Source organism: Cupressus sempervirens, chromosome 10 (genome assembly GCF_028749045.1).
Source record: "Cupressus sempervirens isolate cs-2001-9-10 chromosome 10, ASM2874904v1, whole genome shotgun sequence".
Lineage (NCBI taxonomy): Eukaryota > Viridiplantae > Streptophyta > Pinopsida > Cupressales > Cupressaceae > Cupressus > Cupressus sempervirens.
The window spans coordinates 421047475-421065977 of record NC_143127.1 but is presented as its reverse complement, the minus strand read 5'-3'; positions in this window follow the sequence as shown (position 1 = coordinate 421065977).

Here is an 18503-nt window from a genome sequence, read left to right as displayed (position 1 = left end):
GAATGGGAAGATAATGATCAGGGCCAATCCCAGACATAGCCTAAACACTTGTCTTGCAAGGAGGACTCATATTTGACTCTCTACCCCTTTTTAAACCCCAAGTTTGTCTTTGTGGGCATTGTTTCAATTTGGATTTTGAATAGTTTTTCTTATGTGGATTTGACTATGTTATGTATTTGGTAAAAGGTTTAGTTGTGATATTTAGATCAATCACATAATTTTATAATTATTTAATATTAGTTAAATAAATAGAAGAATTACAATATCAAGATATATTAATTGGAAAATTAAATTGATTTTTTTTAAAATTTAAAAGACTTGATTTAAAAAGTCTAAATATGAAAGTTGGGAAAAAGGATAAATTAAAATATTAAAGACTAAATATTGATTTATCATAAATATTTAATCAATGATAATAAAATTAGAGTTGTATATCATTAATGGGCTTTAATTATTATTAATGATTAAACTAATTGTATGCAATTTAATTGCACATTAATTAATAAAATTAAAATAAGATTTTTGAGTGGAGAATAAATTATTTAATTTAAAAGAAAGGATATTTATTTAGTTTATTATAAAAAATAAATTTATTTTGTGAAAAGAAAATAAATAAATAAAGAATATGTATTTAATATTAAAAGAAAGGAGGAAAAAGTAGAAATTATGCATTTCTTTTATTAAAAAAAAAATAAAGTGATTTTTTTTAATATAAGAAAATAAAACAAACTATTATTTTATTTTAGTTGAGTTACTTTCCTTTGTAAGTTTACTTATTTTAGAAACCTTAGTTTTATTAGTTTTATTTCATTCATTTATTATTTATTAAGAGATCATTCTGGTCTTTTGGGGGGTGGGGGGGGTGGGCAAGATTTTTGGAGAACAATAAGATAATTTAAAACAAAAATTTTAGGATACAAGTTACAGGTTATACATTCAGATTTTAATGTAATAGATTCTTTTTGAAAGCTTGGGAGTAAAGTCTACAATTGGATTTTCTTCTTCTTCTTAACAAATCAACTTGGTGTTTGAAGGTAGGGGTTTTAAAATATCTTTGCAATACATGTTGGAAAGATTGTCTTCTCTATGTTTTCTTGATTATGAGTAAATTTGTTTGCAGTTGCTTGTTAGTTTAAGGGTTTGAAACATGTGATTTCGCTATAACTTTTATTTAATATATTTTATCAAAAATATAAAGATACTTTTAGACACTCATTTATATTTTATTTAACAAATATAAAAATTATATATGATTTTTTTGTATAGGCATAGTCAAAGATTGACTATCATGCTAAAACAAGGCCTATTTGAGCTTGATTTTCAATTAGAGGCACACGAACAATTACTTATAAATTTTTAAAAATAAATATTTGGGAAAATTCCTTCTTTTGATTTTAAATAATTCTATTATGAATACTTTTTTTGATTTTCATGAAGGTCCAACAATTCAAACAGAAGTTATGTTCTTTCTTCTAAATTGGTAACCTTCAAATCTGAATAGTGCTGCTAGGAAGATGCATACTTTGCACCATTAAAATAAAATTATCTTTAGAAATGGTAATAACAAAGAATATGTGAAATTAAATTATCTTTCCATCGATATAGGTTGTAGATATTTACCATTCCATATGAGATTATAACATTTTAAATACTAGCTGATTACATAGAGAAAATGCATAAAAACTCAATGTTATGAACTTTGAAAATGTTTTATCTCTATTTTAAATATTATTGATTTAACATATAAAATATTTAATTCTAAACTTATTAGATAATTAACAGAGAAAATTTATCTAAACTTTTATAACCTTTATATAATCAAAGAAAACTTCTGAAAACAGTCTAATCTAAATCATTTGATAAAACCTTGTATTATTTGGTGTGTGTCTAATTGAGGTTTTGTGGTATTTGTTTTGTGATGGATTTTGAAAATTTTAATGTGGTATTTTATTTTGTGATGGCTTTAATGTGAACTATTTAGCTGGCCAAACTAGGATGTGCACCAAAGGCATATTTTAAGATTTCTTTTATGATGCTTATTTGACTAGAGGTCGTGATGTACTTTATGATTCAAAATTGATACTTATTTTTTATGAATTTTATGTTGTTGAAAATTTGAATTGGGTTTTGAGAACCAAATTAATTTTTGGTTGTCTATTAAGGAACTTAATTCTTTCATTATGGGTGTTGTGGTTTAGGACACAATTGTGGTTTATATGATTAGGGGAGGTTGTCTAGGTATGCGTCTTTGGGAGTTGCTTGCAATAGGGGTTCGAGACCCAAAGGGGTCAATACTAGGGTATCCTATTGCAAGTTGTGAAAAAATTGATAACATAGTAATTAAAATATCTTTCCTAGCCCTTTCCTTCAAATATACTAAAATGATAAGTTAGAGATGTTTGCCTCGCCTGTGCCTTGATCGCTTGTATAGGCTAAGGATGGGAATGGGATGATACCTAGTGAGAGATATGACTAATTTTTTTCATCTTCATGAGAGGTTACTCTGGTTCCACATGTGTCACGTTGAGGGTCCAAGGTCAAGAGTGACCAGTCTAGGGTAACTCAATGCTTGAAGGTCTGGGGTCTAATGAGAGACCAATCTAGGGTAACTCAAGTAGTTTGACCATGTGATGACACTCCCTATAATGTAGCCTTAGTCTCCTCTAAAGATTTTGTATTTGCCTCTGGTGGTGTACTTATTGGTGATGTACTTTTTTTTGGTGTACTAATTGTTGGATGTACTTATTGTTGGTGATTTACTTTTATTGATGAAAGTTGTTATCTGATGGTTATTGCTCATTGACATGTGGCTTTTGTTTTGAGGTGGATAGCCTTTGGGATTGTATATCAGGATTTTGGATTTTGATTTTTACTTGGTATATGTATGTTGTTTTGATTGTAGTGTTTTTATTGGATTGAGTGTTCATTCTATTTGGATTATCTTTTCTTCGAGTAGTATGTGTTACCTTTGAGGTAGTTGTTGGCTATTAGGATTCCTTGCCTAGGAATGTTTTATGATTGATAATAGGTAGATAATGTAATGCCCCACCTAGAGATCCTTGGAAACAAGGATGAAAAACAAGCAAGATAATTTATTATTTATTATTATTTTTTAACCAAGTGTAAGTGTACAAGATAACAACATACACAAATTATAAAGATCACAATGGAGGACTGACACACAATCCAACACCAATGGATCTCCAAAGGCTACTACTACCAAAACCACAAAAGAGAAAGCATAAGAGATCAACCAAGCTAAAAGATCAAAGTAAACTCCTGAAAATTGGCTAAGTTTGAATTCTAAAGCCTTGAAATTTTCTAGAATCTTTAACTTAGCTCGTAGAGGTCTGTCAACTTATACTTAAGTATAAGGAATTAAATATACGTCAACTTAAGTAATATATGTTAAACCCCAAAGGACTACAATGGAAAGACACAAAATTGGATTACAATAGAAACAACCTAGATCCAAAATGTGACACCATAGGGTTGAAGAACACTAAAGAGGGTATCGAAAACAACTCTTAAAAAGTTTAGACCAGACCAAAAAGTGCCTGTTGCTTGCCCGCACAGGTTTTCAAAAAAACTAGGTGACACTTTAATACAACATAGAAAAGTATCGCGCGACATTTCTAAAGGAAGGTGGCATTTTCAGGGAATGGGCGATACTTCTCCCGAAGGCGTGTGACATTTTAAGGGTCTTGTATGAAATTTCTTACAAGGAGGTGTGATACTTTCTAGTATCATGTGATATTTCTCCAAGAGGCATGTGATAGAATCAAGGGATGCATGATATAGTTTCAATGGGCGTGCGATACATTTTTGTGTCACACTATGTTGATAAAAGGTCACCCATAGAAACACAAGAACACTTAAGGAAAACACAAAAGGAGAAAAATAGAGTAAAACTGAGTTTAGAACCTCCACAATAGGGAGTACTAGATTCACATATCAAGGCAAGAACCCTCAAATTGAGTAAGGAAATATGAAAAGAACAACATCTAACCATCTAACAGATAAGAGTAAAAGTGTTGAAGGAACATCATAGTGAACTAAAGCAACATGGCAATAACTAAAATAACATCACAATGTACAAAACAACCAAACTAAGTACGCAGTTCTTCCCAACTGTCAATAGTTTCATAAGGCCATTGTGGGCCCTAACCATCCCCCATACATAACATCACAAGCCATTGATCAAATCGTCAATACTATTGTGATAGGGATGTCACTACTAAACATGCTAATAACCACAAGCATAAGAAAATCTAACATGCAAGTAGTACAATAGAAGATAAGCCTATAAGTAGATAACATCACCTATCACATGTTAATCATCATAATAAGGAATACATCAAAGCTAAGATCATTTAAACATGATAAAAAACATCCCAATGAAAGTATAAATCACAAGAAGCATACTTCGTAAACCAAAGTACCAAGTGAGTACATCTAGTGACAGTCGCACTAGGATATAAGACCATCTTTGTATACTGGTCCCTAGCAGTGGTGAATGTAGCTACACCTCCCAACCACGTGGTACCCATAGGTCCACATTGATTGTGCTGATGGAGATAATGATCCAACCACAAATACACAAAAAACAACATCCATGGCTAATAGACATGCCAAGCAGTATGATGTCTGAACCCAAGACAATGATAATGCATAAACTATAGGTCTTGGTCAGACATCTCAATGGGCTACTATGTAGGGATTGACATCATGGAGAGTCGCTTGGCATTGAAAATCCCAAGCTCGAATCTGTGCAGACTCAACTCCCTCAACAGAAGGCTCATACACTGAAGTACTATTTTTGTTATCTTTAAAGTTATTACCACCCAATGTTTTATTTAGTTATCACTTATATAAAGCTTCCTCTACCAACCTCTAGTGCCATGAATGCCGAGCTGCGAGATAGAAGCCCCCTGCATATGCTACCCTACCCTACCCATGCTCATCAAATGATGAGTGCATGTAGGCATGCAAACTCTCAACCCAACCCCAATGATCACAACTTTCAAAAGTATCATAGAAGATTGGGCCCTGCAAGTCACCTGACAGATGTACACGTGTATGGCACACCACCATCATGAAGATCATACACAAGGACAGGATGAGAACACAAACATAAGTCAATCAATCAAAACATAATCGGGATGACGGATGCTACATGAATCCCAATGCAACATAAAGTGCAAAAGTGGTCTGATAGATATCCAAATAGATCATTCGAGTCAACAACCACATTGTGCCAAGAAAATCTAAGAAAATAGAGCAACACACAAAATGAGGCAAAAACCCCAAATTTTGAAAAAAATCCAAAATTAAAACCCATTTGTTCATTGGGTGCAAAAGCCTTGAAAATTCAAAAATAATTGAAATCAAACACCGTATGCAAAAATGGCTAGCATAATAGCCCAAAAACCCAAACCCCCATTTCAAAAATAGGGAAAATATTCATACCTGACCAACCGGGAAGAACCAATAAATAGAAACTAAGGGGAACACTAGTTCTTAGCCTCCTAAAAAATTGCTACAAGAATCAGAAGCTAAAATAGAGTGAAAATAATAAAACAAGAAAGCCTTACCTGACAACAAAAGGGGTAGAAATAGTAACTTGCACAATAAAACAAATTACCAGCCAAATTTGTTGAAAATGACAACAAAGCATAAACTCCATGAACCAAATCCAATGAGACCAACCTCGCAAAGATCCCATGCTCACAGCTCCTAGAATGAACAAAAAAAGAAACCTTGACAAGGGGATTTCTAAAATAGCTCTCAAATTTTCCAATTCTAAAAGTGAGAAGTCCATAATGCATTCACTTTTCCAATACTTATTCAATTTTTAGTGAATAATTGATTATGGAAAATAGCCAATTGAAGTAGTTAAACTCTGAATCAATCCAGATGAAAATAGGTTATTATCCATAGTGACATTTTACCTAAGGCAAAGCTGCTAGAAATTAACTTAAAAAAGATTTAAAACCGAAAAACCCAAAATCACAAAAAATAACTTAACACTTTCATGACAAATGCAAACTACTAAATGCACAGACACGCTCACTGGTCTAATCACATAGTGCAAATGATTTTGGATTTACTAATCATTGAAAGGTTTAGATTTAAACAACTAAATAAGGGTACTTAGCCATAGAGGGACAACCTTGGTAAAATATGAATAGCTGAATCACTAACTCCATGTGCCACTACCAGGGATATAATTCCTGCACATTAAGACACATGATCAAGTGCAATTGCATATTATATCATAACTGAAGCAACATGTATTAAAATACCTATTTAATCCATTTACATCACTCACATTCATAGAAAGCATAAATATACAAGAATGAAGTAAATAACCATAACATAGAATCCATCTCATTACATACTCAACAAATAAGTCCAATAAACCATAAAACTCGATATAATCATAGGTCTACTATCATCTCAAAATAGCATCAACATGCAAAATGATAAATTGAACAACATAGTAGCATAGCATCTATGGAACTAAGTCAAAGTATAACATCCGACCCTCGGGTCATCACAAGGTACAAAATAAGAGTACCAAGTATCTCTCGAATCAAAATAAACAACAAGGTATAGAATGCAAACACAAGAGGCACTGCAGATAAGGTTCTTCATTACACTGAAGATTGGTCAAGTTTTGTTCCTCAACTTGTTCTTTATCAAGCTTAATTTGTTCCATTTCTAAAAGGAATTTATCCAAAGACCTAAGAGATCTTGTCCTAGCATGAAATTCTTCTAATTCTTAGATCATTTATTATCTTCCTTGCATGATGGGAGTGGGAGACTGAGTAGGCAATCATGCAGTCAGGAGGTAGTGTCTTCTTACCATTTGGGTCCTCCTTAGACTTACAGATGTTGGATGTTCATTGTAGCACTTGCACCTTTATCATTCTTATTCCCATCTTAGAGACCTCTATTCCTTTGATGTATTTATGTTATCATATGTTCCAATGTATTGTATCTATTCTCGTATACCTTGCGACATGTGCAGTGGATGTACTTTCATTGTATTAGTTGTATTTATGTATTGGCTTATGAGGTGATGTATCTGTTATTTCCTTATGATCATGAACGTTGTATTTGAGACTTAACTAATTAATGAAACTTTCTTAAACATGACTCAATGAAAATGAACCCTTTAGGAATGAAATCCATATTGTAATTATATTTGTGTAAATGTTGTATATATGTATATTGCTTTCACATTGTTACTTTGATCTTGTATAAACTTTAGAAAGGAAAAAAATAGTTTAGTAAACATTGTAATATGTTAAGTTTATTTCACTTGGGTTCTCGAGCGAGGTGTTACACATAAACTACATAGTTGATCCTGATAACAATATCACAATTTGATTTGTTGTACAAAATATCTCTTATTTATCAGCTTTATCTCTACAAAATCAATCACTTGAACATGGTTAGCTTAACTTACCTTCAACTTTGTCATGCCCTAATCTTACAAGGCAAAAACACAACCACATATTTTATTTTATTTTTAAAAAGAAACTTAGCAAAACAAAACATTGATATGATGAATTATTATTGAATATACATTACATTGAATATAGAATGGTTGCATTATAGAAGTTCAACATACCTAGATGAGTTTTTTGTCATTCATACATCCACTAAATCAACTAAGCTCTAGGTGTCACTGTAAAATATGATTTAGGACCAGATGATATAAGATGAGATAAAATTTCATAGATATTTCCTAGTTAGTTAACATGGTCTGATGAAAGGTGCATCCCAAATAGTGTAGGTTTTTGTATGTATGAAGTCACTCACCAATACTTGTTTCTGTTAGAGGACAAGGTAGTACATACCTATCAATTTCTTAATGTAGTATATCATATATGTTGCAAATAAAACTACTAGATCTTCTTGATATATATATATATATATATATATATATAATATGTTGGTACCTGGTATATGTATCAGGTGGGGCTAAATATCATACTACTTATCAATAAAATGTTTTCTAAGAATTCCATTTGATATCATGCTTTATATTTATAGTTGCCTTTGATAGTTATTCATGATGTATCAACCTTCACATAACATATAGTAAACATTATACATTCAATGATCACTCATTACTAATGTCGATAATGGGCTTCAATACACCCTACATGAAATGAGTGTTGCAAATATTATAGGAAGAATTAATTATGTAAGGTTTCTATATATATAAAATTTAATACAAGTAATCTATCGTTAGACTATTATGTTTTTTTTTTAATATCATAATAATACTAACCCCTCACTAACTAGCTAGCTATCCTAATTAACCACTAAAATATCTCCTCAAGTTGTTTAACATCAACCATACCTAAAGTTGAGTTTGATACAAAAATTTACAAGAGAAACAATTGAATACAAAACTTATATTTTAATAATTGAATACATTTATTATGCTAATGTCAATTATGCTTTTAATACTACCTAAACAATCTCTAACCCATATCATCTTATCTTTTAACTAAACTCTTCCCATTTCATATCATATTAAAATATTAAAACTCCTATTCTTATCGACATTATCACAAAAAAATTTGCTTACTAATTCATTTAAGTAATATGAATTAGAAATGATCTATCTTCATTATGACTAGCTAATATCACTAACTACTAGCTAAACCAACACTTACTACCAATCTCTAGACACAAGGTCACTATTTCATTTCTAACAAAGGGGCTATGACTAGCTATTTAATTTCTCTGAATCCTAATTAACCACCTTAATCACATCAACTCACTAATATGAGTCAATAAAATTTATTAAATAACCTATAATAAGTATTCATCATTGAGCACCTATATTAAATTTCAATACACTCTATTTACCTTAAAATCATCAACTTAAACTTAAGGAATGGAATAAACACATAAAAATATTATTCATATGTAATAATAATATCTAATATGAATTCACTATATAACATGATATCTATAATATTATCCTAATACTTTCTACTAATCCTAGCCCTATTTCTAACTATCCAAGACTATCTTTAAAAAAAGATTAATACTACTAACACCAAACAATATCTAAAATTATTAGTATTAGCTAAACTAACTTTTACTAACATACCCAACACATATCTATATCCTATTAATTAACACATATTAAATTAACATTAAACTATGCACATGGATTTTCTACTAATGAAAACTACCCTATACTACTCCCATTCCATCCTATATTTCTCTCTAACCCCAATGCACCCATGTAGCTAAGGGCATTTATTTTGCTTTTTTAACAAGAATGGGATGTTTGCTACAAATTTTGAAATACTCATGGCCCATATACTACGCATTAATGCTTAATGCATGATGTGATGTGTTTTAAAAAAAGAAGAAGCAAGGAACTATATTTTAGTTTTGATCTTTACTTTCTCCCAAGAAGGTAGGTGCCAAAAGAATAGTCTTTTTCTCCTTTATACGTGCCCCTCCCTTCCCAAGATATGGGCTCCTAAATTTTTTTTGAACAAGGACTTTATTAGGGTGGCTGGCTTATTGAAGATATTAGTGGCAAGGTACACCTAGCTTGTGTCAGGTTGGGTAGCACCTAAAGTGCTCATAGTCTTGAAGAAACATGGGAGGGGTAGATGAAGGGTGGGACCCCTTCCCTCCTTATGCAATATAATTATATATATATATATATATATATATATATATATATATATATATATATATATATATATATATATATATATATATATATATATATATATATATATATATATATATATATATATATATATATATATATATATATATATATATATATATATATATATATATATATATATTTGTGTTTAACCTAAGTTATGGTCACCTATTTTCAAATAAGGTTGACTTGATTAGTATTTTATTTTATTGGTAATCTTGCTTCCAAGTACTCATCCTATCCCATGTCACTTCATAAGCTGACATCTATCATAATGTAAGTAATTTATTACTAGGAATTGGGCTATCTCATAATTCAAATTTATATTATTTTATCGTGGGGGTGAATATTATATTGAACTGTATTAGGAGGGGATTTTATTTGTTTTTGCCATACATTTTCTAGAACACAATTTGCACCTACAAGCCTTACTTTAGAGTTTTTGAGCTTTTTGTTTTCTTCTTCTTCTAATTTCACAAGTGCATTTATTGGATTGGGTTGATAATAAATTTCTTTTTTTTCTCTTTATGCTATCTATTTCTTTTCTAACTCATAGTCTTAATGGTGTATCTTAATGGTTGACATGAAATTTACATCTCATTACATAGATTGTTTGATTCCAAGCCTCATACTATCTAAATCTAACAATTGCATTACTGTGAGGCCTCGCCCCGACCCTTCGTAGCTACACTATTATTTTGATACTCATGACTCGAGATGTCAAGACATTATTTGATGCTTAGAACATATTATATTATTTCATGTTGTGTGATGTTACTTCCAGATATTTGATGTTCATCATTTAAGGTTTTAGGTATATGTATGTTGATGAATTAAGTAAAATGTAGGATTAACCCATTGATTTTTGGAATCTTTATGATTAAGGATATAAGTAGGATGAAAGAAACTCTAATTGATGTATGTTTCAATTTATGAGAATTTTTGATACGTATATATATGTACATGTGATGTTATGGGACTACTGATGTGTGCAATGAGTGTGTAGATATTTTAGCCAAGAAAATCGACGGAGGAACATAACTGATCTCTATGTGCTAATTGTGGAAACCTTGTTGTTCATAATCAAATTTATTGAGAGATGTATGTATGTATCTTTCTGTGATCAGTAAATGTTAATGTTCATAAACTGTGTTCTTATAGTGTCACATGACACTCGTGAATTGTGTATGCTCTTCAGCATGCTGATTAGGGTTAGTTGTGTAACCTTTCGACCTAAGTTGGTTTAAGTTAGTGTCAGTTTGCTAATTTTGTTCTTAATCGAGTTTAGTCATCCCTAATCCAAATTAGTGCTTAATCTACATTTTAGAGTTGTTAGTTGGTCCTAATTTTTTTCTAGCTTTTGTTTGGCTCCAAATCAATTCCTTAGGCTTTGAAACATGTTATAATTATACCCAAGGGGTATGGGTATGGGTTGGGGGTCTTTTCCAACCCCTAAGCACCTTTTGTTGACTTTTGAGATCACTCAAAAAGTCTCATTTTACCTTTGTGCGAAAATTGCAGGTGGTTACCATGAGTTGCCTTACCTCACCTCCACTTAGTGTTTAACCATACCGTGGGTTGAGTTAGGAGCTTCTAGATTTGTAAGTGGGTGGGAGAAGTTATTGTTTTTTGTTAGTGGTTGAGTTTGAGGCTTATTTAGAGGCCCTTCTTGGACTAGTGGAGGTTGTTACCCAATCTCTACATTTAGAGTGGAGTCTTGGAAGATTGAAGCAAGGAAGGGAAAAGCTCTACTCAAACTTGTTCATTTGCCATTACCTCTTTGTGCAGGTAGGAATTTTCATCTCCCTTCTTCAGATTTTAGGTTTGTTTCATGTTTATGCTACCTTGTTGTTACTTGAATGCTTGTATGATTGTGGGTATGTTGGAAAGATTTGAAAACCATGTTATTTTTAATGATTTCCTTTCATGTTTATGTTTGAATTTTGAGATTTTCTTGCATGGGTGTTTTGGTATTACTCACCCTTGGATAGAGCAGAAGTGACCAATTTTGGGAAAAGTCATTTTAGTTGGACTCCAACAGTGTAGAGTCTCTTCTTAGGACAAGAAGAGGGAGAGAGGGTAGGGTGTTATGGGTCCTTACCTGCCAGCACAAACCACATATGAGTTTTGGCATGTAAGAATGGAAGAATGGAAGTTCTTGATTTATAGCCCCGATTGGGCACCTGGTTTGGTGTTGTGTCTGACATCTCCTATTGGAAAAATCCACCTTTCCCTAGTTTTGATTCATTGTGAATCCTAATGTGATAACCTTGTGTGAATATGCATGTTTTGAATTGTTTCTGGGTCATGCTTGTTGTTGTTAGGATAAACCACAGACATAAATAAAAACTACATGCAAATATAACCAATAACAGAAAATAATAGAACACACAGAAATGAACACAAGGCACCAAGATTTAACGTGGTTCACCCAATCCTTGGGCTACATCCACCAAACAGCAAGTCTGATCTTATTACAATCCAGTGATTACAACCTGATTACAATCCGTAATCCCTTACAGCTCAATACCGCCGCAAGAACCAATTTCGTATCACCATACATAAAAAAAATAACCAACCCTAAGCCCTTTTTATACAAGTATTAAACCGCTTTAGGGTTATAACATGTCGGCCATATGTCGGCCATAATATGTCAGCTACCATGTCGGCTACTTCCAAATTTTTTTTATGTTGTAATGGCAACAACACCGAGTTTTCTTCTTGGTTCTTTCCCGGCTAAGCCTTTGAATCAGGTTTGCCAATAAAATTGGTGATTGAGTATAATTGTTTATCATGTGATTTAGTCATAATTTTAAATTAGATGGATGCACATCAAAAATAGGATGGAAATGATGTTGATTCAATTAGGCAAATTTCAAGTTTTCTTATATGTTGGAAACGAAAAATCATATTATGGATGTAGATTCAGTTTGCATGTTTTTTGCAAACAAAACAATCCTTGCATTGTGGCTAAAATGGATAATTAGAATTCTTGATTTATTTAGATGTAATAAGTTCTATTAGATTTACTAAAAAAAAAAAAAAATCCCCTCTTGGTTAATAAATTCAATTTCAAAATTTACCTTTAGAATATTAAGACAAAAAAAAAATGGTCCCAAGAGAGTTAAAAAAAAAAAAAAAAACTCTCTGGTTTTTGTATGGAGAACTAATTAAATCCTCCGTTTAGTCACAGAGAATCTTTAAAAGATTCTCCCTTTTAATTCTTATTGAGTAAACATAAATAAATTAGTAAACTCATTTTCAAATATCAAAATAAATAAATCTATGTAAAAACATGAGCTAATATCTACTTTCTACCAATAAAACTTTATGCTTTTATATCCTCCTTACCTTGGCACAATTTTTTTGGGGAAGGCTTGAAACAAAGTCAATATGTTATACTTGGGTGACATCACCCTGTACTTCCCAATCCTCTTTTGCTGTAATAAATCTCATGGAAGTATGCATTGAGGTTCTAAGTCTTTATCTTTTTGCTGCATTGAATGATTTTTTTTTTTTTTTGACTGTCTCCCCCACCTTATCCTTGGGTGCCACCACACACAATTTTGGGACAACACTTGTTGTGGGGCAGTGTGCCTTTGGGGGAAGCGCTTGGGAAGTGCATGAGTTTTCCAGGGGGGATGTGACATGTGGGAGGTGTAAGCTAGGATTAGATGGGATGGGGGGGGGGGGTGGGGGGGTGTAGTTATTAGGTTGGTTTAGGTTTTAGATAATGTTAGTTTATTTTGTTTTATTAAGTTCTTTTTTTATATTAGTTAGTAAGTTGTATTATTAGTTTTAGTTTAAACTTTAGTTTTTTTTTTCTTATCAATGTAGGTGAGATGATATTAAATTTAGTTAGTAGGTATTAAATTTAAGTTAGTTATATTAGATACAAATTATGTATATATTAAAGTTAGTTAAATTTTAGTCATGTTAATCTAGTCTAGAGTTTAGTGTGTGTGTATATATATATATATATATATATATATATATATATATATATATATATATATATATATATATATATATATATTTCATTATTAATATTACTACTTTAGAATAGATTCTTAATTCAACCAAAAAGATATTAGTTGATACATTTTGTCATTAGAAAACTTCTAATTTGATAGTATATATTTGAAGTAGATATTACTAATTTGTTGATGTATGGATTAAATTAGAAAAATAATTCTAAATTAATTGATAGTAATTTTAAATTAGATTAGTAATCAATTAAGATAATGGTTGATTATTAAATTGGTTTATCTAAATTGAAAAGTAATTTGGTTAGTATTTACTTGTTTAGTTTCGGTTAAGTTAAGATAGTTATAATATGTTAATTAAAGTTTTAAAATATAGATAGTATTTTGTTAGGCAGATTAATTTTAATTATTTCAACACATTAGTGATTTATTGTTTCCAAATTTTTTTTAAAAAAAATATTTAGTAGCTTTAGTTTAAGATTAGTAGTTTTACTAACGAAATGTAGTTTAGATTTGGTTTTATTCAATGTCAGTTATATTATTAATGTCATTGTTATCTTAAGAAAGTTCTTAAAAATTTAAATGTCTTTAGTTTTAGTATTAAAGTTAGTTTAAATTTTTGAGTATTAATTAGTTTTAATTTAAAGGTTAATTGGCTTATTAAAATAAGTTTAAATGGGGGTATTATTTGATTAGATTTTACAATTAATCTAGACCCGAACTCATTTAGATTGTTATTTAAATAATTTTCATATCTTCTTGAGAAGTTAATAAAATAACATGACTAATGATCAATATCCATCTAATAATGAAAGTTGAAAATCTTAACGATGTATTCCACCACAAGAATTTATAAACTTAAGACGTAATGTAGAGAACCTTTACTTCTATGATCGCAAATTTGTCGAACTTTGAACATTCTAATTATTAATTTAAAAAAAAGATTGTGTGTTTTTTTTGCCTTGTCGTTTGGGCATGACAATTACTAAATATTGATGTTGGAAGTCAAAATTTCAAATACACGGAGCATCAACATCTAACTATTAGTTTATTATTGATATCTTTTATATCAAATCTATTGAATGCACATTCTATACCTACATATGATTCAAGATTGAACAAATAATGCATCCAGTTATTGCTATGAGAATGGAGAACAATAAGATAACAAGGTACTAGTTTCATTTACATTTTGCTATTGTCTACTATGATACTAAATCCATTTTCCCGATACATTCATATACATGATAATAGATCTTCAACAACAATATAATGGAATTCTCTCTATTATTCCTTGTATAACATACAACAAGCTTATCACAATTTAACACCAGGTGGTAGACTCTTCTTGTCAACACTACATAATGTAAGATCTCTACAAAAGATGATGCACAATCCTTCTAATAACAATGAATAGGAGAAATATCAACACTCTTACAATCATAAAAAGAAACACATATCAAGATGGAGTTTGCTACTCCATTCTCAACCAACTACAATAGTATCCCTCCTCTTATGCAGAGAATTCTTCATCACTCTCAAATATCCAAGTGTATAAAAAAAAAAAACCTACAAGGATCAAAATTATAGAACCATGGAGGCTCACCTCCCAACCTAGGCCTCAAGGAGACCACCCTCGTACTAGGGGAAACAAGGCTCAACTGGGATACATTCAAACAATATCACAATAACAAGAACCAACATGAATACCATAGTTTAACAACACATTCAAAATCCCCAACCAAGGCTTGCACAATGATTCACAATTGGAATCATAAACATTGGGTGAAGGTGGGCTCTTCAAGGAGGAGAATGCCATATCCTTGTGAAACAACAAATCTTGCAATTGCAATATTCCAATAAGGCTTCCAAGAAACATGCCATAACAAGGCTATCAACACTTACTGCTCTTCACATATCCTCACTTATACCTCCCATAGAACAATAGAAAGGCATATGGCTTCAATGGAGCCCATACTCCATGAAAACTATCCCCTCTCCAAGAGGGGGATTTCTCAACTTCAATGTTGAGCCCAACTAACCCCTTCACCCCAAGGCTTCTCTTCCCTCCCAAGGGTGAGTGAAACCTTCACACCCAACACAACATTCAATCCACCACAAAATTTCAAGAAACAAAACCAAAGGCAAATAGATTCAATCCTATGAGAACACTCTTACATTTTCCATCCTTCAACTTTCAAGAGATGAGAGAAAACATGGAATGAAGCACTAACCTCCTTCCAAGCTAATGGCTATGAAATGGTGATGAAGAGCTTTCCTTCCTTGGCTTCCAAGTTTCTTCTCCCAAAAACCTAAGTGTCTCTACCATTAGAGAGTGGGTGAAAAACCACTAAGCTTGGCACAAGCTCCCTAAAAAGACCTCCACTTCCATCCCCACGTACCCCTCTTACACCCTTGTACCTTTCTACCATTAGGAACTTAACCAAGTGGTGGGATGAGGGAAGAAGTCAAGTGACACTCTGATTTTCGAATTGGCTTGAAAATGACTAGTTTAGAGGGTCTCCTAAGTCCCTTAGAACAACCTATGGTTATATTTAGACCCCCAACCTATACTACTACCATGTGGGTGACTTATTTTCACCAAAATAACACTTGGGAACCACTTTTAGGCTCTCTAAAGTTCCTATCAAATTAAACTTGAATTCCATCATAAAGGTGACTCATCCTAACACTCTCCAAGGTGGGTTAACTTAATTTCATAATGGGATTAAATTTAGGTTAAGTGACTTCATGCCCAAAATCCTATATGACATGTCATTTACACATAAACAACACAAGTGTCAAATGACACACACACACACACATATTAAATACTTTACACATCACGATGACATGTCACTAATTAAGCATGACCTTTAAACCTATAACACCTATGCACAATCACATTATGAAATAAATACAATACAATGAGGTTTTGAATCTTCTAAAGATTCACCTTGGCTTAACCGTGTTAACATAGGTTTGAACCTTGTTTCCCTAAATAATCTCCATGCTTCAACTTTCCTACACACTCAACTTAAACATTAGTAGCCCAATGAAATAATATAAAAATACATACAGATAAGTGCAGAATAATCCAATATCTCATAATTTGCATGACGTATACAATTAACTTTTATCTAGTCATTCTCATTATATATTTATAACATTGAAATATCAAATATGTGTACCAATAGTTATCTTTCTTAACATAACTCATTATCATTCTGAATATTATCACAACTCTTTCTAACATAATAATGAAACTCTAAAGTCCTCTTTGGTAAATCATGAAAACATATAAAATGGATCTTAACATATATGTCCTAAGTGAAAATCACTAATGTGCAGACTAGTTAACTAGTATCTGTTCAATCAAATTAAACATAGCGACATTCTTAGCAATATCCCTTTTTCACATTATGAGGGGTTTGTGTGTGAGATTCCAAGGTTAATTCCTCAGACTGTTACAATGTTTCCATAATTATGTCATCATAATTTAAAACCAATTTTTGAATGTAACCATATGTCTTGTTGTCCTACATTCATTGTTCTTCTCACTAGAGTGAATGTTAATTTATCTTTCCTAGTTGCCTTGTAGATCAAACCTTGAATGTCATGACTAGGTTCTTAGCTTGAACATATTGAGTCTCATTTTCATGGGGTCTTGTCTTATCAACCTAATGTTATTGGGTATGGTATCAACCTTATAATAATCAAAATCTACATCAGTCTCTAATAGGATCTCATAAATCATTATTAGTAACAAAAATGTCGATCGTGACCTAATTAACTCTTAAACATATTCATTCCTTATGGTATAATAGGGTACGAGTGTGGGCCTTACAAACTTAATCAAAATCTTGCAAATCATCTAAAATATTTGGTGTCATTTAGCAATAATTTGTATAAAAAATAAATTTTATTGAAATAATATCTTGTACATTATTTTTGGGCATGTTTGTGTGTGTTCTATGACTCAACAAATAGTAGAATAGAATACCAAAGTATCTTATCCTCTCTTGAACAAATTCATTTGTGTGTTAAGATTGTGAAAGATCACACAACAAACTCCAATGTTCCTTTTGTTTTAGGGATTGACCATGGAAAAACTCAATTGTTGATGTGATTTGCTAGATATCACAAGGGCTCTTATGTTTACTCCTCTCATATTTATTTTAAATCATGTAGTAGATGGGCCTTATCAAAAGATAATTGTAATAGACTATTATTCTTTGGGCTTTTCATGAAATATGTCAAAAGAAATGAGGAAACAATTTATAAATTTTTATCTACTCCCAAGGGTAACAACCACAAAAAACACTATTTTGCTAGACAAATTCATCAATAACTAGTTTCTACTTCACCAAGTTACACTAAAACTATACAAGAACTAGTGAAATGTTCAAGGGGTTATGCAAATAATTTTCATACCACCATGAATGCCATCAAAATGAACAATGCATGTGAATAATAGAAGTTAAGCATACATAGAGATGGGTTTCAAGATAATTTTTCATAGTGACTTACAATAAATAAATCATTAAATTTATGAACCAAATGAATTTAACAAAATATGAAATGTATTCTCCATTCAAATTAAAAAAAAATCATCTAACAATCTAATCTAAATGAGAGAGTAATGAAAACCAAGAAAGCATTAAGACACATCAAATTATCACTAAACTCCAAAGAAAATTTCCATTGTCTCAATAGCTCTTAGCAACAATCTCAGAGTTCTACTACTTTACAAATGAGAAGTGAGACTTGTATGTATAGGTCCTCAATTATAATGAGTG